Below are 26913 nucleotides of genomic sequence, written 5' to 3'. Positions count from 1 at the left end.
AAGTGCTTTGTTTTCACAACAAACACATTAAACACTACATGATCACAATTGTACAATTCCTGTTTTTTTAAAAAAAATATTCTTGCTTTGATCATTTTTACCTCATTGAATCATGTCATTGCCCATATAATTTGTTGCTAACTAGTTTCCTTTTGCAGTGGACGCTGGGACTGGCAGTCCTGAGCACCCGCCTTTAGGAATAGAGGCCTGTGCTCCCAGTGCATGGGAATTCATGGAAGGATGGCCCTCATGAGACACTCTTCATTGTGGATTGAGTCAGCTGAGGAAAACAGCTTCTTTTCAGGGGAGACCACATTTAATTATGGGTCATAGCAGGGATATAAAGGCCCCACCATTTTCTCCAACTTGGCACAACTCTAAAGGGTGAGGTCTACCTTGAGTCTACTTCATAGCTTTACTTTTCTTCTGCAAAATCATATTTTTTCCCCTACAGATGTAGATAAAAGAGAACTCTCTGATAAATATCCTGCATGTTAATATATGTCTCAGAGTCTGCTTCCAGAGAAATCTAAGCTGGGAGCTATTAAAATATTAGAGAAGTATGTATATTTTTAAGTGGTTTGCATGAGATTAACAATGATATTAATGAAATAATCTAGCATTTACTTCCATTACCCTAGGAATAACTTTTAGTCTATTTTATTGATTGATTTTTTTGGTAATATTTCTTCTCTATCATTTGTTCTTGCCATAACAAACAGAGCAATATACAATTTAGGTTGGGTTAAACCTTTTTCTTCCATACAAGGAAGAAAGGAAGGAAGGGAAAGAGGAAGGGAGGGAGGGAGGAAGGAGGAAACTGAATTCCAAACTCTTGTATAGCTCTAGACAGTTGTCAGATTTTCATGAATTCTAAATTCTCACTAGTGGACCTCAACCTTGGCTGCAACCCAATATCACCTATGGACTTAAAAAAATACTGAGATTGTAACAATGCAGAATTTCTGATTCAGTTATTCTGAAGTGCTATTCTAGTGTCCAATCTTTTCTAAAGTCCATATGAAATAAAAATCCCCAAAGAGTTGAGAATCATTTATTGATACAGCATTTAGGCCTTCATCTATTTACCAGTGTCAGCTCTCTGATCTTATCTCCTATGACCTTCGAACATAATCGTCTCTGTCTTTTTTTTATCCCATTACTGGTAGCTCTTTTCTCCAGCCAACAGTCTGCAACACCATGATTACCTTTCCACTCCTCTCCTCCACTTAGTATTTCATGTTCCATATTCCAGTTGGTTTTCTTTCCCCAACACTTGATGCTAGGCTTAGCGTTCTATAAAAGCTTTTTTTCCCCCACACACATTTCTTCATTATCTCAGATGCTTGAAGCACCACATTTCATGCAATGGTTTATCCTATAGGCAGTTGTATTAGTATTCTACTGTTGTATAGCAAACTATCACATACTTAGAACCTTTAAACAACACTGAATTGTTATCACACAGTTCTGTAGGTCAGCTATCTGGGCCATCTCGAGGGGTTTCTCAGCTTAGGGTATCACAAAGCCTAAATTAAGGTATAGAGCAGGCTAGGTTTGTATCTGAGGTTCCAGGAAACAATCCATTTCTAAGTTCATTCCGGTGATTGACAGAGCTCTGTTATTTGTAGTTACAGGACTAAAGTCACATTGTCCTTGATGGGCATCAGCCGGGGGTTGGTCTGGCTCTCCTAGAGGCCGCTCAGCTCTCTTCTGTGTGCAATCCGCCTCTCCCGCACTGAAGCCCCATGATACTTTAAGTCTCTCTGACTGTCTCTTCTGGTCCTAGTCAGAGAAAATTGGCTGATTTTTAAAGGCTGGAGTACTGGGTCAAGACCACCTGGCTAATTTTCCTATCTTAAGGTCATCTGAACGTTAACCTTAATTACATTTGAAAAATCCCTTTTTGCTGTGTAATAAAACACATTTATGGGAATAAACCAGAGGTGAATGTCATGGGGCCATTTTAGAATTCTCCCTACCACAGCAGTTTTAAAACTTTCTTTTAATATTTTAAATGTGCCCATTTGAGTTCCCCAGATAGACTAAGAAATCAGTGACAGGAAACCGTGATCTCTTCTTAAAAATAAAAAGACTGTAGTAGTTTTAACCACATCCATATACAAAGACTTCTCTATTGAATTGTGAATTTATTTAAAAACATACTGATTGCCTCTGCGTTTGGGGTCAATACCATCTACATGCCTGAATACATGCTATTTTTCTACCTAGCCTTCATTCCTCCTCCCTAAAAGCACCCATGTTCTATTGGTGAGAAATCCAGTAGTGAGCTGGAGCCCGCTTATTTTAGCTCACAAGAATACCCTGGGAGTATCTCTTTCCAGCTCTGGAAGCATTCTTATTGGTTGCTTCAAATTAGTCATTATAGTTGAAGTTTTTATACCATGGAAATCTGTAAAGTCTTAAAGAAAAAAAATTTTTTTTTCTGGAGTGCTAGTTAATAAATGTTTACCAACACACCACGGCAAATAACATTTGTCTCATCTTTTACATCCTTATTTGTTGCAGAATAATCCATGAAGATGCCTCTGTATGTCACTCCCTCATGCCCAGCCATCCCTTGCCCTCACCAGCTCTGACACTCGCAGAAAAGGGCCCACGGCACAAGCTCAGCCAATTAGATAGTACTTGGACTCTGAAGTTAGAAAGACACAGACAGTAAGAGTAGTTGAAACATTCTATATGCACACTTGAAACAGGTGAATCTTACGCTATGTGAGTCCTCTCAGGAAAGCTGTTAAACAAAGGTCCTACAAGACCATGCCTGTCACCTCTGCTTCCAAGGTTCCAATAGGAACTACGTGCCTTTCTGCCTTCACGGTTAATTTCTGAGACTTCCATTAATGAGCCCACCATACATTCCGCAAATTACTTTTCACTTTGACTAGCCAAGGTCTTTTTTCTTTTGGCTCATATTTTAGCAACTATAACATCCATAATATTAATTTCAAGTCTATATTAATAACAACATAAAATTTTCCTTATTTGGAAGTGACCTATTTTCAACATAACCTAACGTTAACTCACAAACTGGCAGCACATATTTGATTATCTATAGTTATTCCTATAGTATTATATAGTTATTCCTATAATATTATCTGTAGTATTTGCAAGGTTCTGCTTATTATTTCCCTCCAGATCCTCAGGTATTTTAGAACAAGGTACTACTTGAATTCTCTAAAAGCCGATTCCTGATGGCAACATAGCATACTCACGCTAAAAGGTAAAAAAAAAAAATCATACACTTTTGTTATTTGGCTCACTAGAGTCATCATAAAGTTTACAACAGTCAGAAAAAAATAAGCATATAGTGTATGAAATAATTTGAAATTATAAATCACACATGTTCCATTAAACTTGATGTTGCTCCCATTCAGACTAGATGTTCTTTGCCAACTGCTCCAGGAAAGTAGCAGCAACTTGAGAAATTACAGTGCAGAGAATCTAAATTAGAGTTTTGAATTCCCATTCTTTCAATAGTATATATATATGAAAGTGTGCACTTGATATTAATGACATGTAACCTCTCCTCATTATTTAAGGAATAGGAATAAGAAGGTCATTGTCACACTAACAAATGTCACCCAGAGGGTGTACTCCCTCTGTAAAAAGACGACTCATAGAAAGCATAATTCCACCTATTCATAAAGAAAACAAAATAAAATGTGACCAAATGTGTAAAAATTCATATTCTTCACCTGATGTGATTTAAAAAAAATGACAACAAGAAATGAAAGACAGGATTCCAGTTTGGGGATAAATTCCTAAAACAAAATTCTATTTAATGCTCAGATTAATTTCTCCTAATTTTAGTATTATTAGAATTGGGGCAGACGATTCAAATTGTATATGGCACAAAACAATAACAATCTCTCCTGTAAGTTGTCCCTTGTCTATTTAAAAAACAAACAAACAAACAAAAACAGCTGTCAATTTTTTCTGTTTCATCAATTCTAGTAGTTCAGGATTAATTCTCACCATTGTCAGTGGCAGAACATGATGGTACAATAAAATTAAAATGACTAAACACATTGTGAGGAAAAAACAAAAACAAAACAAAAACGAGCACAGAAGAGAATCTCTTCTACATAAAAACTAATCCCTTATGAACACATATTTAGAAACTGTATGCAGGTAATTACATTCAGGTAACCCGATCTAAAAATGCCAAGTTCACACAATGGTTCATTTAATTCCATCTGGTGCACAATAATGCACTCCTTAATGGACACATTGACTTAAAAGAAAACAATCACCTCAGATATCAAAAGCTCATATTCCCTTGGAAATTACTTCAAAAATTAGAATCTCAAAAATGATCCTGCAATGCTTAATCTATTTTCAAAAAAGGAAATTAAAGTAATGAGTTTAGACTTCTCACTACCTAAATCCCTTTAATTATGATCTATTTCCTTAATAAGGACTACATAGGTTAATATGAAAAATTGAGTCAGGACTTCTAATATGTTGAGAGGGACGAAAAAAACTGATGTAGAACATATATAAGATATTTAATGTTTTCCAAGTATTTTCAAGGGAAATATTTAACTCCTGGAATGGTGCCGCCGGTCACCAGGACAGGAACGGTTTGAAATGTGTTGGTCACAACCATTGTTGCTCTCCCTTTAGGTCATTAAGATGGCCAGGGAAATTGGCTTCCTAGAATAGAAAGTCACACATGATTCAAAGCACTTTGGTGTACGACTTGGGGAAAAGACCCGTATTTGGCCTTTTGAGAGATGTGAACTCTGCCTTTCAATGCTTTGTCCATCACATCTCTAATCATGACGTCTACGAATCCCTCCCTTTTTCTTAGTTCTTTCTTCTTTTACATAAAGGAGCACTTCCAATTTGTGTGAACGTTTCCCCTTTAGTGGATATATGTATTTCTAACCTTCCTAATACGTTGATGAAAACCAAAGACTTTTCCCAAAGACTTGTTGAAATGGAACAGTCACGTGTATGCCGCCTTCCAGAACCCAGGTCCACCCCTAGTCTGCTCCTCTTTCCCCTCAGTGTGCTCTAGAAGAACCCGCTTCTTTCCTTTGCCTCGCCACATTCAAGTAGCAAACTTTCTTTTCAATTCTCCTCCTCAAAATCTACGTTCTTAGTTTGATTCCTCAGAGCCCTGCTATTTTAAATATTAGGTACGTTATTTAATAAACTCAATATGCATAGAGTTGAGTGAGTAGGTCAACATGTTATTTCATTGCAGTTATCAAAATGCATGACTTTAAGGATCTCCCGGTATTGGAGTTAGAACCTAAAAAGAGGACTCTGTCAATAGGAAATTAAGTTACTGAGTTAATTATTTTTTAAAACTTTGCATAGAAATGTATGTAGCTGGTGCCTTACAGAATAATGGGAAAAACAGATGGTTCCGTGGTTTCATTAATTAATTCATTCAATAAATATTTAAGTGCCTACAATGTGTCAGGCACAGATACCAACACCTCTGGATACAATAATTCATAAAACAGACGAGTCCTACTCAAAGAGATTACATAGAGTAAAGGGGTGTTTCATACAGGTATGAGACAGACAATGAGAAATAAGCATAATAAATATAGAAATTCTATTTTATGTTAGATAGTGATATGTCTATGAAAAAATATTAGAACAGAGTAAGAGGAAATTAGGAGGCGATCAGAACAGGCTCTATAAGAAGGAAAACTTTCAGGAAACACTGAAAGAGGGCCAGAGCTAGCCAAGTGACTTGATAAAGGAAGAACAATTCAGACAAAGGTGAGATTGTGAAGGGAGTGTCCCAGTGAACAGCATGGTAGCCTATGCCTGCAGTGGAGCTGACTAGGAGGGGAGAAAATCTGAGATAAAATGCAAGGGAGGAAGCAGGAGAGAGTTTTGTAATGTTGGGCCTTTCAGGGCATTGGAAGGTTCTGGGCTTTTATGCTTTTTGTTGTTGCTTTTAATCCTCACCCAAGGATATTTTTTCCACTGGTTTTCAGACAGAGTGTAAGAGAGAGAGAGAAACATTGATGTGAGAGGGACACATCAATTGGTTGCCTCCCACAGGACTGAGAGCTGAGGATGGAACCTGCCACCCAGGATTACCTTGACTGGCAATCGAACCCTTTGGTCCGTGGGCCGATGTTTTAACCCCTGAGCCAAAACTGGCCAGGGCTGGGCTTTTATTCTTACACAGTAATTTCAAGACAATATTGTGTGGCAGTCCAGTGGCGATCATGTCTTGGGCAGGGGGACCTTTTACAGAGTAGCTGTTCACGTGTTAGCTTGACCTTCGCGCAGTGTGTGCACCAAGTACAGGGCCACTACCGTGCGCCTTAATCAACTGCCTCTGAGAGGAATTCTCAACCAACCCACTTACTGAAATTGCAAGAAACTCAATCTCTTTGTTGTAATGTAAAGATACCCTTTATCCTTTTGCATAAAAGCTTTGGGGATTACTAGTTACATCTCATAAGTGATTACCATATTAGTCTAAACACACATTTCTCCTCTGTAAATATCTTGTTGAATACATACTCCATACTAACACTTGGTATGAAACAGTATTCGAGTCAGAGCTTATCCTAAGAATAGGAATCTGAATAAGTTTGTTATGTGTTAGAAAATCCCTGGTATCTTTCTTCTTGTTAATAAAAGAGTTAAATTGCACAGAGTAAGGAAGATTTAGAGCCGTTGGTAATAATGAACAATATCCTCTCCTTTAGAGCCAGGAAGACACTAGAAGTATCCTTGTGGATGTATCGAAAAGATATACTTCGATATTTCAACCGACATTATTCCAGGGGGCTTTGTTCTGTGGCAGACTGCTGTGAGGAAGGAACGGTGATTGTTACTTCAAGCCATTCCTCTGCAGACGGACCCATTTGAAGCATGACTGCTGGAGGAGAAAAGAGTCACAGCTCCAGAATGACAGCTCTCTCTGCTCCATTATGTCCCCTTTGAAGGCTGCAGAGCTCAGAATCCACAGAATACAAGGCATTTCAGGGGATGTCAATATCTCTTTCCCCTGAAAATCCTTTTCCTATTTCTTTGTCTCCAAACAGCTCTACATGAAAAAACAATGGTGCACAGATGTTGGAGAAATAGTACCTTAAAATAAAAAATCTTTTCTCAATAAATGATAAACCATAGTGTATCTTAGTAACTAAAAATAAGTTCATTTCCTGCTGCATTTTTTTTTTTTTACATTTCTGAGCTACAAAATAAGTTTGTATAACTCCAATTAAACTCCACATTTGAGCATTTGTCTGTGGTATATATCCTTTTATACAAATTATAGTTATTAATGAAACTTCCATGACTGCCTATACACTCGGGGCTTAAAATGCATATTTAAATATTAACAAGGCTCTGATTAAGATGCAGAAACATGGGTAGAGAAGCTAATGGAAATACTTTGCTCTTGTCTTGTCTTGTTTCTATATTATATTCATCAAAATTCCAATTAACAACATGAGAAGGCAGCATGACTTCCTATGTGTATTCTAATTCACTTTTAGCACCTGTGGTTTAAGGGGTTGGGGGAAAATAAATATTTTTTGCATCGAAATGAAAGCAGGTTTGATTGAATAGTAATTTCAGGTGAATTTTTTTTTTTTTTTTTATCCTCACCCGAGGACACTTTTTCATTCTTTGTTCAGATAGAGCAGGAGGGAGAGAGAGAGAGAGAGAAACATCGATGTGAAAGGGACACATCGAGTGGCTGCCACCCGCACGACCAACCAGGGCCGGGGACAAACTGCAACCGAGGTACATGCCCTTAGCGGGAACCGAACCCGGGTCTCTCCGGACCGCAGGCTGACGCTCTAACCGCTGAGCCAAACCAGCCAGGGCTCAGGTGAATTTTTAAAAGTACGCTGCCTCAACAGATTGACATTCCCCCTCCACCCTCAACTTAGGCTTTTAAAATTAATAAAAAGAAAAAAAAATGATGTTCTTTTTCATCTTAGGGTTGTACCTGCTAATTCATTAGATTGTTTCATTGTGTTATAAGCTCCAGGTCACAAGTTTCCTCCCAGTAAGGAACCAGTATGACTGGAGAAAACCTGATTCTGAGGCTTCGAAACACAATCCAACCATTGGCTGAATACTTGTATTGTAAAGCAATGGGAACTCATCATTTTGGGATATAACAATAAAACTTAAACTGCATTTCTACTAAGGATGCAATAACAGGGATAAGCTATTTATACACCCACTCACATTTCCCTTCAACATACTCATCTTTTATGAGACTGTAAGATCCCAGGGCCAAGGTCTGTACCTGGTCTTTTCTGGATAAAATAAATAAATGAATCAGTATATGGAAGGAAGGAAGGAAGGAAGGAAGGAAGGAAGGAAGGAAGGAAGGAAGGGAGGGAGGGAGGGAGGGAGGGAGGGAGGGAGGAACAAGGGAGGGAGGAAGGAAGAAAGGAAGTAATTATCTTTTTCTTATAACATGGAGTGAGAAGAGAAGCATAGAATAGGCATATTTAAATATATTCAAATTTCTCCACCTGGTAAAAAATAATTATTTTTTCACATTCCTACAATTAACAACTACTTATCTTTCTCTTTTTTTGCTCAGCAAATATTCTTGAAGTCCCTTCAATTTCCTATCTATTCACTCCCTTTTTAATCTTTTCTAATCTGTTTTTTTTTTTTTTTTTTTTTTGCCTCTATAAAATCACCCACACTAAGATTAACAATGACCTTCAAATTATTAAATGGACATTTCAGAATCCTTATATCATCTCCGTACTTAACAGGATTGGCCTCGATCACTCTTTCCTTCTGGCTGTAACATCCTTACATTCTCCTGCCCATCCTCATGTTTTTTACTGCTTCAAATATCTTTTCGATGCTCATCTTCATAGGATGATGTTACATGTTGACATATCAATCCTGGTCAACTTCTTTTCTCTCCCTGGGTAACTTTAAAAAGAACCATCTCCAGATTTTTATTATAGTCTATATAATGATTACTCCTGTGTTTTATACTATCCTTCTGAGTTCCAGTTTATTCAGCATGTGCACTGGAGAAACAAGATCACACGACAAACCATCTTGGTAATTTGTTTCAGTAAACTTTTACACACACACACACATACACACACAAGACTGTAATCCTACAAAAACACTCCATTATTTGCTTCAAGAAATAATTCTTGCTGATCAACTTAGAGAGAGTCTGCTTACCTGAGTAAGTTATTTATTAAGACTGACTTCACAAACCTTGGTTTGCTGTGTGCGGTCATCAACTCTAAATTATTATACATGAATGTTGCCCAATTCCAATTAGTTCTCTGTCTTGAAAAACCTCTTGAATTTCTTGATCCCAGATCCCAAAGTTTAATAAATATCTCACTCTGACTTCCTCTTTTTGAGACACTAAAAAGGGTACAGTGGTCCCCCTTTGTCCTTGGGGGTTACATTCCAAGACTCCCAAGAGGTTGCCTAAAGCCATGAATTGTACCAAACCCTATATGTACTATGTTTTTTCCTATACATACATACATACATACATACCCATAATAAAGTTTAACTTATAAGCAGGCATAGTAAGAGATTAACAACAATAACTGATAATAAAGTAGACCAATTATAAAAATATATTGTAATAAAAGTTGTGTAAACATTGTTTCTCTCTCAAAATCGTACTGTACTGCTGTACGTACAGTGTGGATATGCTGGGCGAAGGGATGATTCACACCCAGCTGGGACGAAGCAGGATGGCATGAGATTTCATCATGATACTCAGAATGGCGTGTGCAAGTCCCAATACATTTAGCTTTGCTTTGTTAACAAACAGTGCAGTAATAATTCAGGAAATTTAACATCTCCATGTCAGCCTGTCCAACAACAAACCTAAGGACTTTCCACACAAACCTGTTCATCTTTCAGTGTTCCCCACTTTAATAAAACAATCGGTACGTCTGACTTGGCAAACCCAAACCTTAGGTGTCCCTCCCTTTACTTACCCATCTTTGAATCTGCCAAATTGCACTGCTTTACCTCTCCAGTCAGCATTAACAGACTAAATAAGGTAAAATTAGTAATACATGCAGTGTTTCATTCTTCTCCTTCCAGTGGAGTATTTGTTTAGGGCAGCAGGGGACCCTGGGGTGTCTGTGTGGAGCTGTGTGCCCCGTACAGGCAGTAAGGATACATAGTCTGTTCAGACTATTTATAGACAAGTAATAAAACAATTCAAAGTCTAACAGCTTATCATCAATATGCTACAACAATTCTATACAACTTCATTCATAATACTCCCGGCTAGGAGACAGGTCCTTTCCCCTTCTCACACTTACTGTGTCATTGTGCAAATTTCCCTCAAGGAGTTCACTTACTGAGCCATTAAAACTGCTACTCTCACTGTGAGGAAAGCAGCCACCAGGCAGCACTAGATGGTCTGGATCCCATGCCCCATTTTCCCACCTTAGTGCCTCACTCTAGAAGGGAGGGGCATCTTTCTTTCTTTGGAAGAGAAGTAAAACAACCCCAGAATTCTCTTTGCAGCAGACTCTGGTTTCATTCACTCACCCAACAAGTATTGACTGAGCACAGTTGTAGGTCAGACCCTGTTCTAAGAGCTCAGAAAACAAGAGTGAGCCCAAAGGAAGACACCTCTGCCTTCTAGGAGCTTACAGTCCAGTGGGAGATTCAGACAATAAATATGATAAATAACACATGTGTGCACATACATACACTTTGTTAGATAGATAAATCCATAATATGCTTAAGTGAAAAATAATTCAGAGAAGGGGAGGAGGAGATAGCTATGCGCAGAGGGGGTTGGACCTTTTTAGAGATGGGTATGTGTGGGAGGAGTTTAACATATTTATAGCATGGCTGTTTGTTAAAAATCTCTATGGTAAGAACCTCAGAGCGGAAGGTGGAACGGAGGCAGGAAGAGATAAACCAAAGAACGCATATGCATATGTGCATAACCAATGGACACAGACAACAGTGTGGTGAAGGCAGGGGAGGGCATAGTGAGGGGGAGAGAGTTGGTGTGGGGAACGGGTACATCTGTAATACTTTCAACAATAATGATTTATTTAAAAATCTACATGTAGCTAAGTAACCACTTACTCGTTTTAGATATTAACTTTTGCCCAACATTAGGATTCTTAAAGTTGTAACGAGACCACATTTCTTGGCACGAGGAATATTTTGTACTGAGCTAATTTAATTGTGAAGTGCAGTCAGAAAAGCAATACTTCAATTGTTTATAGTTGTAAGAACAATTTTGGCTAAAGTCTTATTTTATTGGTGACAGTCATTTTGCATCTGTTATGTTGTAAAAAAAAAAACCTCTGGTTTTCAGTGAGCTCTCCAAATATCCACAAAGTCCTTAATTCTATTTTTCTTTCTCATCCCTGCCATTTTCCATTACGTAAATTTATTCAAACTTAGTTTCTCTTCTTTTTTTTTTAAATAGAGTGGAAGGGAGGGAGGGAGAGAGAGGGAAACATCAATATGAGAGAAACATATCAATTGGTTCCCTCCCACACGACCCTGATCAGGGCTGGGGCTTGAACCTGCAACCCAGGTATATGTCTTTGGCCGGGAATCAAACCCGTGACCCTTTGGTCAGCAGGCCAATGATCTAACCACTGAGCCAAACTTGCCAGGGCTTCAAACCTATTTATAGGCTTTAGAAACCTTTGAGCAATGTATGGAAACAGAGATCTTTTATTGTTTTCAGTAAATAAGGAGTGTTGAAACTGCCCCAAAGTCCATGTTTACTGAGTTTATAATTGCATGGTAAGAAACAGTGCCTTATTTCCTGAGATGTTTCATTCAGCTAGGATCAACACTTAGAAAATAATTGCTGTTCTATCAAGTCTTTAATTCTATGGAAATAAATGTGAATTAAGGAAACAAGAATAGAATTGAATAGAATTGATTCAGAGCTGTAATTGGTTCACAAGTCATGCTGGCCACCTGCGGCAACCACAAAACACAGCTCAGGTGGAAAGAAGAAGTAGACTGAAGGTGGGCTTTGGACTTGAAATCAAACCACCATCCTGTCAGGCACTGCTCCCGAAGGAGGGAGGGGTCTGCAGAGCAGCTGACTGGCTTCCCTCAGATCAGGCAGAGCACAGAGGGTGAAGACTCTGTTTTGGGGGTTACGGCTGGATTATATTCTCTAATTAGTAAGCTGTGAAATTTAGGAAGGTGTTCAAGGTTTTGCCTCTTAATGGAACAATTATTTTTTGGCAATGCTCAGTCAAATCACCATTTTGAATTGCCAGCAAGATGTGCATATGTAATGTGAACAGGCCTTTGGCAAAAAAAGTAAAAATGTCAGAAAATAATTAAGGCAATGAAGTGTGTGGCTGTGTGTAAAATTAGTTTGACAAAAATTAAAATAAAGCTGGAAGTAAAAGTGGTGCAGCCACTATGGAACACAATATGGTGTTACCTCAAAAAATTAAAAATTGAACTTCCATTTGACCCAGTGATCCCACTTCTAGGACTATACACTAAGAAGCCTGAAACACCAATCAGGAAGAATATATGTACCCCCATGTTCATAGCAGCACTATTTACAATAGCTAAGATCTAGAAACAGCCCAAGTGTCCATCAGTAGAAGAATGGATAAAAAAGCAGTGGTACATATACACAATGGAGTACTATGCAGCGGTAAGAAAGAACGATCTCTTATCCTTTGAGACGACATGGAGGGACCTGGAAAGTATTATCCTAAGTGAAAGAAGCCAAGCAGAAAAAGACAAATACCACATGATCTCACTTATATGCAGAATATAATGAACATAACAGTCTGAGGAATACAGTAGACCCAGAAACATGGAAGTAGGGCACAGACTGACATCCCTCAGAAGAGGGGTTGGGGTGGGAAGAGATAAACCACAGAACTTATATGCATGTATGCATGATCAATGGACATGGACAACTAAGCCGGGGACGGGGCGGGGGTGGAGTTGGGAGGGGGGTGCCAATGGGGTAAAAAAGTGAAATATCTGTAACAAAAAAATAAATTAAAAATTAAAGAAAAAAAAAAGAAAAGGGGCATGTATAAAGTGGTTTATTTAATCATAAAATCTTAAATATTTGGAATGAAAACACTGACAATTTAGAAAGTTGATTATTATCATTAAATTTCAAATATATTTAGGGTAACCTGTATTTCTTTTTTTAGAATCAAGATTATTAGTTGCAAAATAGTTCACATTCTCAGATTAGAATCTGGAGTACTAATAGAGCCATCTACATCAAGCTTTTCAGAATCAGAAATCCAACAGGAAGGGTCTAGGGAGAACCATCAACAAAATAGGATAGAGGTCAGATCTATCAGGGATTGCTTAAATACACTATGAAAGGAAGAAAATGATGAGAGAAAACTAAGAAGCTACATCTTATAGAATATTTACCAGATAAAAAAGGACATTTAATGTCACTTATTGTTCTTACTTTCTCTCCTAGAAAACTATGACTCTGGTCTTCTTTAAAAAACTCAAAATATTTGTTTGTGCCTCCACTTCCCTATATGTGTTTACTTGATCACTCATAAAGGCTCTTTATGAATCCTATGTAAACATGATTAAAACTGTCATCAATTCTTTGGATTGGGTATGCAAGAGACTGATACTGAATGCAATAAAAATGCTATGTGGAGAGCTATATGCTGATCTGTCTAACTGCAGGTCATGGGGCAGTTACAGCTGCTAAAAGTCTGAACCTAACAAATACCAAAGGACAGGCTATGTCTGGGAAGCACAATGCAACCTCGGTTCTAAAACTTCATTCATTCCAGAAGGCTGTTCAAAAATGATTTGTTCAGAAACAAAATCACTTTTTTTCATTAGAAATAATTTAATTTTAATTATTCCATTCTATACCCCTATGTTCTCACAGCGTTCATTTTCACTTTGCTGCTAGCACTAACCTTCTTAGGACCCATGGTGACTTACTGTACATATTCAATAATTACAAGCAGCAACAGACTTCCTCGTGGGGCCACCCAACCCTGGATGCCATCTGACCTGTTGACTTCCATCTTTAACACCCCTCCCCGGAGCCTAAGGAGGGCTAGAGCCTGGAGGAGGGGCAGGGCCAGCAGAAAGGCCCTGCCCAGGGTGAGGGAGGATGCTGGTGCTGGGAATCCCTTGGGGGGGGGGAGTGGGTGCAGAGTCATAGGGGTTAGGTAAATAAAAAAGAAAATAACAATAATAATAAGCAGCAACAAAAGAAAAACAAACAAACCATAAATTACATGAAAACATTCACAGCATAATTTCTTGAGATGTTAACAAGAGGTTTAGCAGTGAATTGACTCATACTCAAGCATTCTCTCTTTTGTGTGTTGCCTGAGAAATGCATGACTGATCATACAGATATCAGCATAAAAGGGTTGTCAGGTGGAAAAGCAAAGTTTTGTTTGACAATGGATACATTTTTTTTCTGTGAACAACTTGGTGCAGAACCCAAATGTTCGAGATAGGAAGCATTTGAGAACCAAAGTTTGATTGTACTTAATTTTTTAATTTAAATTTTATTATGTAAATTTAAGCTTTATTATACTTCCAAGGAGTCACTGGTTTGAGAAAAAGAAAACAAGAGAGTATTAAAAAACTCAAAAAAAGGCAAAAAGTTTTGCCAATTTGGTTGTAGGTTATTTATTCTATTTAAGACCATAAGCATGAAGTCCCAAATTAATCTGCTTCTCCACTCCATATTACTTTTAATTGTAATAAATTATTTCCCCACCACTAGTACATTGTGCATCGGATATTTTTTAAAATATCAACTTGAAAACCATCAATCTGCTGATGGTATTATAGTAGTTAGCTAGTTAGTTATTAACAAAGGATGGGAGAAATGGAATCAGACATTAAGCTGATTAACTGGGGAGCTGCAGGAAGGGACTTTATCCTCAAACTGGCAGGAGGGACTGGCTTCCCATCTCCCTGGGGAACAACCTGCTTGTTAACCAGTATTGGGGGTGGACGGTAAGGGTGAAATTCCTTTGCTGAGTGGGCACATGCTACTAGTAGAAACCAAGATGAGGCAGGGGAGGGAAATGCATGCACAGTAGAAGGCTGATGACAAAGCAGAACTTCGGGGCATGTGCAGTAGTAGCCAAAAGGACCACCATAAAGGGGAGGACTCTGCCTGAGTAAATCTTGGGAAAGGATCAAACAGGATAAGGGCATGAAACCCCAGAAAATCCAGGAAAGGGACTGGTTAGGGGGAGGGCTCGGCACAGCTGGGGGAAGACTCAGAAAACAGGTTGAACAGTTTGAAACACAGGCTACTTGTTCTTGAAACCAAGAAAATATATGGAGGATTAACCAGGATCTCAGGGCAGTGGCTACTAGAGTCTGCTCGCCCTGTACACCCTAATAAATCTTTCCATTATGCTTAAACTTCTCCCACACATGTGGCCTTTGAAATCTTTTCTCAGGACCCCACAAGAACCCATTTTCTCTGGCAACAAAGGCATCCATATCTTTATTTAAAATTAGTACCCCACTACTAATACAAGGCATCCTCTTCAGAAAGGGTTTATTTAGTCTCGTCCCTTGATTAACTTTTTCTCATTAACAGCCCGTTGGCGAGACAGCAAGGTGGCAGCCCCTTCAGAGTTTAAACAATGGCCTATAATTTTCCTTCACATTCTCTCTGATGACACATTCCTGACCCTTCCAATAAACTATAATCCAGAATTGCCAATCAATCTTCAGTATAGTAACCAGGGATTTATAACATGAGCTGTTGAGATCAATGAAATGAGCAATGTCAAATTTTGAAAATATTTAGTAAATTAAAAGTTTATTTCTAAGATCACCACCATGTCTTTGCCTAATCAGAAAAGACTTCTCTAGACCCAGTCCCCACAAACTTTTTTTGTGTGTGTGGTCACAACCCATTTTTATCTCTGGCTTATCTCTCTTTCTAAGAGAGAACACTTTCTGTTCTGTTGTTAAGCAAACTAAGAATAAAATATTGGTAAGAAAAACCCTAACCTTAAAGTTTCCAACCACATGATAGAGACGTGTACAAAAAAGATAACAAATTTAGGTAGACTTAAACGAATTACAGAAACAGAAATCCGGGCCAAGTTCTATGAGAGAGCAGAAAACAAATTAATTCCAAGTGGGAACTTGCGGATGTGTCCCCAGAATCATGTGAGCCTCAAAACATTAATGCTTCATTATCTTGTGATGTAGACTTTTGACCTCAGAAGTCATCTTACAGATGGATTAGAGGTGCATTATACCAAAGGCAGAGAATTCCATGGAAAAGTTATTAAAATTATATGGACAGAGGCAATAAAGGCCTGATCCACCATTAACAGTATTAAATAAGAAATTATGCTGACAGCTACTATTCCATCATCTTGATTGTCCAGCCCTCACTTGGACCTCAGATTGAGATTTCTTTTTTATGTCCTAAATTCCAGAAGTTTTTGCATTATTCTCCTTATATAGTATTCAGCATTTTCCCTATCCAAATAATTATAGTTTTCCCAGAAAATTTCCCTCACATTCCCATAGTTAGGTTTAGTACTTTCTTCAATTAAACCTTATTAAAAGTTCCCTGATCTAACCTAGAATCATCAGCCAAACCTGTCCCTTCACCCAGAGGTCCCTCTCTCTTCCCTCCTGAGGAATATACTCATTTTCACTTTGGCACATATACATTAGGGTATTTCAAACATTCACCCAGATGTTCTGGATATTGACCCCATTTGAAATCTTTAAAATATTTAAGTTCACTTTCACGTTATCCCAGTTACTTTCATGTCTATAAACTCTACAGCTGTAATCACACTTTGTTCTATAGCTACCTTTTGAGCAGAAACAAGCTCTTATTACATTTGTAATCTCTGTTGGCTTTGTCCCAAGCCTTCCTCCTTTATATCAAGAGGCAGGTGTCCTATCAGAACTCAATTACTGTCCAAATCTATCTATTACATTAAAGCCCTTGAAGAAATTTACTGAAAATTATTTTTGCATCCACAGTAGTCCACCACATTATGAATATGAACATTTTATCAAAGCTGTCAAATGCTACGTTCAAGGAAGAGCCCAGTGGAACAGTGCAGTATCACTTTCTCAGATGTCGTTGCTTAAAATGAGCAAACCATCCCCTCCTGCCAAATCCTTGTTTATATACACATTCCACTCTACTCTCTGTTCACTAGAGTGATGCATTTCTACCATAAGGACAGACATTGGCTGCAAATGCCACCCACCATGTAGCTTATTTACTTCACTCCTATTCAACTTAAAAAGTTGTCGACCACCTCCTATATATAAAGCAGTTAGTATGTTATATTGGTTTAGTTTATTGTTTTCATGTCTTGTCCTGTTTGTTTTCAAACAACATATATTTACACTCGTTTAATGAAGAGGGCCTCTTTATATTCTGGGTAGCGTGTGGTGAAGTACATAAAACAATGCCCTTTGTTTGAAACTGGTATTATTTTTTTTTATTCTTTTTGTAAAAGCAGCATCCTTTTTTCTTTCTTATTGAACATCAAAGCACTTACGGAAGGCTCCGAAGACGGACCAAATCACAGTCTTCCCAAAGAGAAGCTTTACTTTTCCTCAGGATAAAAAGTGCCTCTAGCCCAGATCCTACACACAGGGTGCTGTCTTGTCTCTTTGATTAGTGTGTTAACTCTCTCTACACGTCATTCTTTGCCTACAATTTTTCTGACATGTTACATTTCCAGTTAATATAAAACAGATAATAGTGTTCATTCTTATGGGCATATTTTAAAACATTCTTTTCAAGGTACTGTCCTAATTTCAAAGACATTTCTAAATTTTGTATTAATAAAGTAAGAAATTAAATTTTAGATTTTGTGAAAATTAAGTACGTATATGTTTTCTTTTAAGTAGTTCAGTATAAACATCAATAACGTTTAAAAAATTTTTCTTTATAGCATACTTTAAAAAGTTGTTTTGCAGTATTTAATAATCATTTTGTCATTGAATGTGAATGGAATATAAATATTGAGTGAAGAACTCAATTAATTATTAATGTATTAAACTGAAGTATTATTTTTAAAACCTTCAAATAAAATTAAACTTAAAAACAATATTTTCTTTATGAAACCATCAAATTAGTTCAGTTGGCATGGCTTATTTAACTCTTGTCTTATATAAAGCTAAGAAAGAGGAAAAGAAATTTAAAAGAGACTTCCGGTCAAGGTTGCGGGAGCCCCAGGCAGCTCCTCTTAAAGGGCCTGAGCCCAGATTTATTCAAACTTGCTCCCTCTAAGTTCGGAGGGGAGGCAGTTTGAGGGGTAGCAGAGACATAGGAAAGAACTGAGCTGTTTGGCCTCAGGAGGAGGACTAGAGAGGTGGCTTTCTCCTGGACAGGAGGCTGATGTTGCTTTGGTGAGCCCTTCCCTGGGGCAGCAGACTGTATATCTGGGAGTCCAGCAACCTGGCTCACACTGTTTGCCCTGCCCTGGTGATTCCCTGAGGCCCTACCCCACCAGACTTTCAGGTCCACCCAAGCTGTTTCCAATGGCTTTACCATAGGACTGGCCTGTCTTGGATCTTGCTTCAGAGTTTCCTAAAGTCTCTCAAACAAGCAGCCTCTGGTCTCAGTGGCCCCAGGCCTGGCACTAGAAGCAACTATCCTTGGTTCACAACTTGGCTTTTCCTGGGCACCTCCAAGCCCAGCACAAGAAACAGCCATTGGCAGATCACTTTGTAGCTTATGCCTGGTGGCCCTGGATAGAGCACAGGTAGTGGCTGACCTTGCCCCAGAGCCAGCACACCCAGTGGACAGCTCAGACCACATTGAAACACCACCAACCAAACACCTCCACAAGTGACACACTCAATGAGTGGGCTCAGTGGGTACCAGAGCCCTGCTGAAGTAAGTCTTGCTCTGTGTGGTGGGTCCCTGCACTGCTGATCCTCCAAGGCAGTCAGAGGCTAGTGGTCAGTGGGCACAGCCAGTCCTTGCAGCTGATCAGCCTGAGTAAATCCCTCCCATTGACATGCCAACAGCAATCAAGACTCGATTACAACAGAAGTAAATCAATAGTAGAATAGGTAATGCCAAGAAGCAAACCATCAATTTGGAATATAAGGAAGCAAAAAATACCCAACCAGAAGAGCAAAAAGAAAAAAAAATCCACAAAAATGAACGTAGTGTAAGGAGCCTCTGGGACAACTTCAAGCATGCCAACATTCACATCATGGGGGTGCCTTAAGGAGAAGAGAGAGAACAAGAAATTGAACACTTATTTGAAACAATAATGCAGAAAACTTCCCTAACTTGGTGAATAAAACAGACATACAAGTCTAGGAAGCACAGAGAGTCCCAAACAAGATAAACCCAAAGAGGTCCACACCAAGATACATCATCATCAAAATGCCAAAGGTTAAATACAAAGAGAATCTTAAAAGCAGCAAGAGAAAAATAGTTTGTTACCTACAAAGGAGCTCTCATAAGACTGTCAGCCAATTTCACAAAAGAAACTTTACAGGCCAGAAAGGAGTGGCAAGAGATATTCAAGGTGATAAAAAGCAATGACTTACAATCAAAGTTACTCTATCCTGCAAAGCTATCATCTAGAATCAAGAGTTTCCCAGACAAAAAAAAAGCTAGAGTTCCTTACCACCACACCAGTACTATATGAAATGTTGAAGGGTCTTCTTGAAGGAGAAGAAGAACAAAAATATGAACAATAAAATGGCAATAAATACATAACTATCAACAACGGAATCTACAAACAAAACGAGTAAGCAGAACAGAAACAGACTCATAGATACAGAGAACTTTTTGTTGCTTGCCAGATGGGCGGGGGCTGGGTGTTGGGTGAAAAAGATGAAAGAATTTTGAAGTACAAATTGGTTGTTAGACTGATGAACCTCAAAGGGAAGGGGGAAGGAGGGCAGGATAAGATAAACCAAAGGACTTCTATGCATATGTGCATAACCAGTGGACACAGACAATAGTGTGGGGAAGGCAGGAGGGGGCAGGATTGGGGAAGAGAGGGTCAATGGGAACAAAAGCAGGGAAATCTGTAATACATTCAACAATAAAGATGCGTTAAAATAAAATAAAATTAAATTAAAAGAATTCTGAGTAATCTAAGCCAGAGATATAAGTGACAGTTGATTAGTTTCGTCAGAGGAACGAATGGACAGATTTAGGTAGACAGACAGATATTCTGATGGGAAACACAAGTCTGTGGATTGGAGAACAGACCATTTATTTGCTCACATAGCAACTTAGCTCTGGTTTCCAACGGGCGATGAGGGAGAGTCTGACGTGACCTTTGCACGTACTAGTGTTGAACCGCAGGATGCTCAGACTCACAAAGGGCAGCTGACACACTACCCCAAGACCGAGAGAAACCCTTAGTCTGCAAAGAAATCTTCTCTAGTAAATGGACACCTTGTCTGTCTTCACCACACTGGAGTGTAAGAAAACGGCTCTGGGGAAGATACGTTTGTAAATCTCTCTGGAGCAATACACAATCTCTAGCTTCTACGACCTGTTTACTATTCAATCATCCTTTTAGGTTTGCCAGTGTTTTGTTCCGAAAGCCTAGACTGTGCAGTCTCGTGAAATATTCACGTAGGATTGTCCCTACCAACAGTAATGATGAAAATTAATTTCTCTTTAAAATACTGAGTAGTTGGATATATTGTTGGTCTTATTGGGAAAGAGGCAAATAAAATGGTTTATGGAACTGCTACTAAAAAGCTAGATTTTTATACTTACATTCATTAACATACATAAAATGAATATATGAAATAGTCAAATTACTTGAAGATAAAGTTTACCTATAATTCCACATTTTTTGAGCTGTTTGTATGTGTGTGTGTGTGTGGGGGTTGTAATAAAAATTAAACATTGTAAATGAAAAAAATAAACATTGCATTTGCAGTGCTTCTTTGAAATTACTTGGTAAGTTAGTCATATAACAAAAACTGGAACACAGATCTTCTTAGGCCCCTGGGTGCTGTATCCATGAGGCTAATGGGGCTCTTAGCCACTGTGTATTCCGAGGAAATGGTATAAAATCCAGGCTCTACACACCTGACTGCCTGCATTTATCGCCTACAGAGAAGACAGCATTATAACAATTTTAACTGCTAAAACCCTGTTTACCATATATTTGAAAGCTGGCACTAACTTTATAACACTTTGAATATGTATAAAATGTTTAACTTTAATAATGCAAGATGTGAGATTGAAGACATCTAACTGTTAAAGCATAGTTAAAAACTAAAAACATAAGAACAAATTTTATTATTTCAAGGTAAAAACATTGCTTCCTCATTTGCAAGTCATTTTCCTTCCTGTGAACTCTAGATTTTATTGGTGCATTTCATGGCCCCTCTGGTCTATTTTACTTAAGCAATCTTTACTAGATTCTAGGTTATTTGGTGACATCTTTGTATACATCATAGCTTCTAATAAATGGCTTTAGGTGGGTGTCTCTCAATAAATATTTTTTAAATAAATATTTTACTTTTTTTTAGAGGTCTTTATTGATTTTAGACAGAGAGAGGAAGAGAGACAGGGAGAAAGAGAGAGACAGAGACAGAGACATCAGTAGGCTCCCTCTTGCCCACCCCCTCCTGGGGATCAAGCTTGCAACCAGGATGTGCCCTGACCAGGAATTGAACAGGCAATCTTTCTGTGTACATGATGACACCCAACCAACTAAGCCACACTGGCCAGGACAAGTTTTACTTTTATTTTACCATTCTTTGTTTTCCCATTGAGGTTTGATGATTCTATGTGAAACTTCTTTTAGTGGAAAACATTTCACAACATCAATAATAACAACAAAACAAAACAAAGTGATTGTAATCACTCTAATTCAATAATAAATAGATAGTATACATATCAAAGAATTATGGTGATATAAGCACCGAATTAAGTATATATTGTATTACATAATAATAAAACAGCTTTGTGGTAGTTGGATAAACATCAAATGGAATCTTCAAGTTAAATAGTTGCTATTTTAAAATAATAAGAAAATGACCAACATTTCTTTTTTGTATTCTATGTTATCATCAGCAACATAATGTTTTCTTAAGGGAAACAATGGTTCCAAAAGGCATTTAATGTGTATAGAGCATCAGAATGCATTTATTTATTTATTTATGTATTTATTTATTTATTCATTCATTCATTCATTCATTCATTCATTCATTCATCCAGAATACATGTTTATTTTTTGCTAAATGCCATCATTGGCAAGGAGAGTAATACGAACTAACAAGCTTAGTTTGAGGAGCAGTTTGATATTGTGGTAAAGTACACAGATTCTGAAGCCAAAATCCCTGGATCAAACATGGCAATATTTTACTTAACAAATTATAGCTAGTTTGGGTTTATAAAGATTAGAGTAATATCTGGGGAACCAGGACGTCTGATGTAGACTCAGATCCTGGTTTTGAATCTAACTATTCATGTTACCTTGGGAAAATGGTCCAAATGTTTAGGCCTCAGGTTGCCCATCTGTAAAATTGAAGGCTGAATCCTAAGACAACCTAAATGTACACAGTGACCTTGAGAAATCTTTCAGTCTTTGTACTCTTCAAAGTGCACCCAGACCTTCTCCTTGTTGTACAGTCTGAACAACTTTGAGAATCATGTATTATCGTAGTTTATGAAGTAATCCTGACCTAAGTGTTACTTCGTTATTTGTCATGCACCATTGTTTTTGTATTAACTTTTAACAAAGTGGAACACATGAGAGAATAATGAACTCTTAAATTTAGGAAGTCCAACAATAGATATGATTATTATCTCCAATTAATTGCAAGTTAAAATATAAAAATTTGTTTAAATAGTTGAGAAAAATTAATTCAGAAGAGGCTATTTGGGAACTCAGGACAGTTTAGGGTTAAACATTTTACATCTTTTTCAAAGGATAACATATCAGTTTCTTATTATGAAATACTTCATATTGATGTTCAGGAAATTTATGTATCGTAGGACAGCCATACTCAAAGTGTGCTGTCAAAACCCTTTAAAAAGTTTTTCAAGACCAAAGTTATTTTCAAAATAATACAAGGATATATTTGCCTTTTTACTATGTTAACATTTGTGCTGATGGAGCAAAGGCAATGGGAGGTCAAAGTCCTTGTTAGCACAGATCAAGGCCAGCACCAACTCTACTGGTGGATGTTTCATTCTTTATTACCAAGCTCTGTGTAAAAGGAGAAGAAAAGCTAAGAATGTCTTTGATGAGACAGTGAACACTATTAATGTTATGATAGCTGGACCCTTGAGTGCATGTCTTTTAACATTCTGTGCATACATAAAATAATTCTGCTACATCAGGGATGATAGTTGTCTTTGGGAACAGTGTTCATGCAAGTTCCAAGCTATACCAGCTACTTCCTTCATAGAACATATTTCTCTTTACAGGACTACTGACAACCACAGGCTTATTCAGACTTTTGTACTTAGTAGGCATTTTCAAAAAATTAACAAAGTGTGTATATCTCTTCAAGGAAAACAACCAACGTATTATATATTCACTCAACAAATATTTATTCAGTACTTTTACTACCAGAGTATTATAAGACTTTATGTTCTTTATTTATTTTAGTAATGAGGCTATTAATTTTATTATTATTAACATGTAAAGTAATAACATGATATTTCGCATGCACAAATAGCTAATTTCCTCTGAAGATGTTCTTATCATACTGTGATTATTAACTCACACTAACAATAATTTACGGCTTACTATAGAGCAGACATTATTTTAAGCATTTTAAATATATGATCTCATTTAATCCCAGTACCCATTCTTTGAGTTTGGTGGCATTATGATTTGTATGTAGAAATAAAGTAAAAGAGATACAGAGGTGTTAACTAACTTGTATACACACCAAAGAGATTTAAAAGTGGTGAAGTTGGGATTCCCATCTATATAAAATGATCCTAATCCCATGGCTTACATTCTTTAAAAAAAAACAACTTTTTTTCTTTATTGATATGAGAGAGGAGAAGGGTGAGGGAGAGAGAGAGAGAAACATCGATGAGAGAGAACATCGATTGGCTGCCTCCTGCATGCCCCCCCGTGGGGATCAGGCCCACAACCTGGGTATGTGCCCTGACAGGGAATTGAACCGGCGAGTTCTTGGGTGTTTGGGTCGACACTCAACCACTTAGCCACACCGGCTGGGCAACATTCTTAACAATTTATTCAGTTTCTAATATATTTTGCCTAAATTCTAACCATAGTTTCTTTGCTAGCTACAAAATAAACTTTTTAAAAATAGAGAGTTATCCCTTCCTTCGGGGGGGAGGGGGGGTGTGGTGTGATTCAATGTGGAAATTCCTAGCATGTTATTCTAGATTGTGTATTGGGTCAATAAAGTACTGATAAAAAAGCATTAAGTTTAGCCCTGGTTGGTTTGGCTCAGCGATTAGAGTGTCGGCCCATGGTTCAGAAAGACCTGGGTTTGGTTCGTGCTAAGGGCATGTACGTTGGTTGCAGTTTGTCCCTGGCCCTGGTTGGGGTGTGCGGGAGGTGGCCACTTGATGTGTCCCTTTCACGTCGATGTTTCTCTCTTACTCTCTCTCCCTCCCACTCTATCTGAACAAAAATGGCTTCCTCTCTTCCTTTCTCTTCCTCCCACTCTATCTGAACAATGGAAAAATGTCGTTGGGTGAGGATAAAAAAAGAAGAAAGAATAAAAAAAGCATGAAGTTTAAAATCAGATCTGGGTTTGAGTCCTGACCTCATTACTTATTAGTGCTGACATTTTGTGCGTTGTCCTCAGTCTTTCCACCCTCAGTTTCTTTATAGGAGGACAATGTCTGTAAAAACTCAGAGTGTTAGGATTAAGTAAGGTTATTTATGTACATCTATTAACAGTTATTGGCACAAAATGAAACTGAATAAACATTAATTATACTTGTTTGTACTCAGATGTGTATTCCTATGCCTTAAATATCTGGAACTCTTAGAGGAGGTGTAATATAGAGCAATGAAAATGAAGAAATAACTTGAAAATAGTTCAATGAGTTAAAAATAGAGATTATAGGAGGAGAAGGCTAAAGAAATAGATATTTAATTACCATATTGAAGAAAGACAACTAAAAGGAGATCATCAGTCAACTAAGACAGTTATCTTTTTTTCAGTTTCAAACAATAGCAGAAAATACTCACACACCCACACAATAAACTGAACTCATACAGGGAAGCCTAAGACACTTATTATACTGCTAGCCTTCAGAGACTGTTGCTCTATCTGTTTCCTCCCCATAGGCCTTACCTTCCTAATGCACTTTGATGCAGATATTGCCAATATCTGCAACTCTGCATCAAGACCTTAACTACCTGCAGGGGAGGCCGTAAGTGCCTGAGAATTAAAGCCCCTGGGAACAGCCCAGAATAGTCTGACATGATCAGATGGGATAACTGAAGGGACCTCTATGCTAGTTCCCAGAATTCCCAGCAGAATTAATTTTCTGTTACCTACCGTGGTAACTTGCTTGAAAACAAATTCTTTATTGGGTGCCTTTCATTCCCTAGCTTACTCCCCACTCCCTGCTGGTGTTTCTTACCTGGGATCTCCTTTCAAATAAATTATATGAACTTGAATCCTTCTCTCAGAGACCCAGAGTCTATCTATATATTTTTCATCACTATGTTATTTATACCTGAATGCAGTTCCTGGGATATAAGTACTCAACACATATTTGCAAAATTATTCGATGAGTTTTCAAGAGTAAGTGCTCCTTGAAGTTATCGTGTTCATTTTATTATACCCGGGTCCTGGCAGGATGCCTGACATAAAGTAGGCCCCCAATTAATATTTGTGGAATAAAGGAGTGTGTCAGGTTGCCAGCATTGTTTTTAAAAAAACCACTCTATTTTATTACTAATAAAGGATACATTATTAAAGATTAAAGCAGAGTGGAAATTGAATAAAATTTAAAGCTACTGCAACATTATAAAAATTATTAATAACAAAGCTAAACTATTTAGCTACTTAATAACCATATTTATATTCATTGACTGAGCAGCATTAAATTAAGGTAGGAACCTTTGCAATATAATCTTGTGAATTACTAATACAATTTTTCAAAATGTATACAGAAATATGCCACCTGATTTGCAAACTCTACTAACAGGTCTGTAGTTTAAAATAACCAAAATAAGTAATAGAAACAGGAAAGGGGATTAATTGATTGATTTCACAAATATTTATTCAATGTCTACTAGTTTCATGGTTTTATAATTTGGGGCTGAAGCCAACAGTAGAAAATATATTTACATCAATACCCCTACACAAATGCATATTGCATGAATACATAAATACGATCAAAATTGGAAAAAAGCTTCAGCATATATTTGTTTACTTTTACATAATTTTCTTTTATTCTATCCTATTTTATTAAAAAAACACTTCACATTATCTATTAATCAACTTGATTTTTACTACTCCCTAATGGGTTCCAACTGACATTTCAAAAATTCTGTAGACCAAATGATGAGCTAAATCAGACACCATATTTCTTCAAAGGATCTTAGCTGAACATAAATTAGGTAATTTTAAAAGCTAATATCAAAATGACCATTGTGTGTCTATAAAATGAAGGTACGTGGGGTTAAGAAGGGTATGTGCCGGGAAGATCTGCAGAGGGCGAAGGACAGTGAGGGGAGGTTTCCTCAAGAAGGGGTGAGGGAGTAGAGACCTGAGGGCGGGCTGCAGTAAATTCTGAGGGTCAGTTATTTAAGGAGAATATCAATGGTCTTTGTAAGACGTTGGACATGGAAGGTGAGGTAGATGGAGATCTCAAGAACAGTTGCTATGGTGACTATAGTCAATAATACTCTAAAGCAGTGGTTCTCAACCTCCCTAATGCCACGACCCTTTAATACATTTCCTCATGATGTGGTGACCCCCAACCATAAAGTTATTTTTGTT

The 26913-nt window shown here is 37.7% G+C and overlaps 1 protein-coding gene across 2 annotated transcripts in view; it reads right to left on the bottom strand.

The window, feature by feature from the left end:
- The window catches only part of GRID2 (glutamate ionotropic receptor delta type subunit 2), a 1393668-nt gene that overhangs the window by 418266 nt on the left and 948489 nt on the right, over nucleotides 1-26913 (bottom strand). The window lies entirely within an intron of this gene.

Source organism: Molossus molossus, unplaced genomic scaffold (assembly GCF_014108415.1).
Source record: "Molossus molossus isolate mMolMol1 unplaced genomic scaffold, mMolMol1.p scaffold_m16_p_1, whole genome shotgun sequence".
Taxonomy (NCBI): Eukaryota; Metazoa; Chordata; class Mammalia; order Chiroptera; family Molossidae; genus Molossus; species Molossus molossus.
This window is presented reverse-complemented; position numbering and strand designations above follow the sequence as displayed.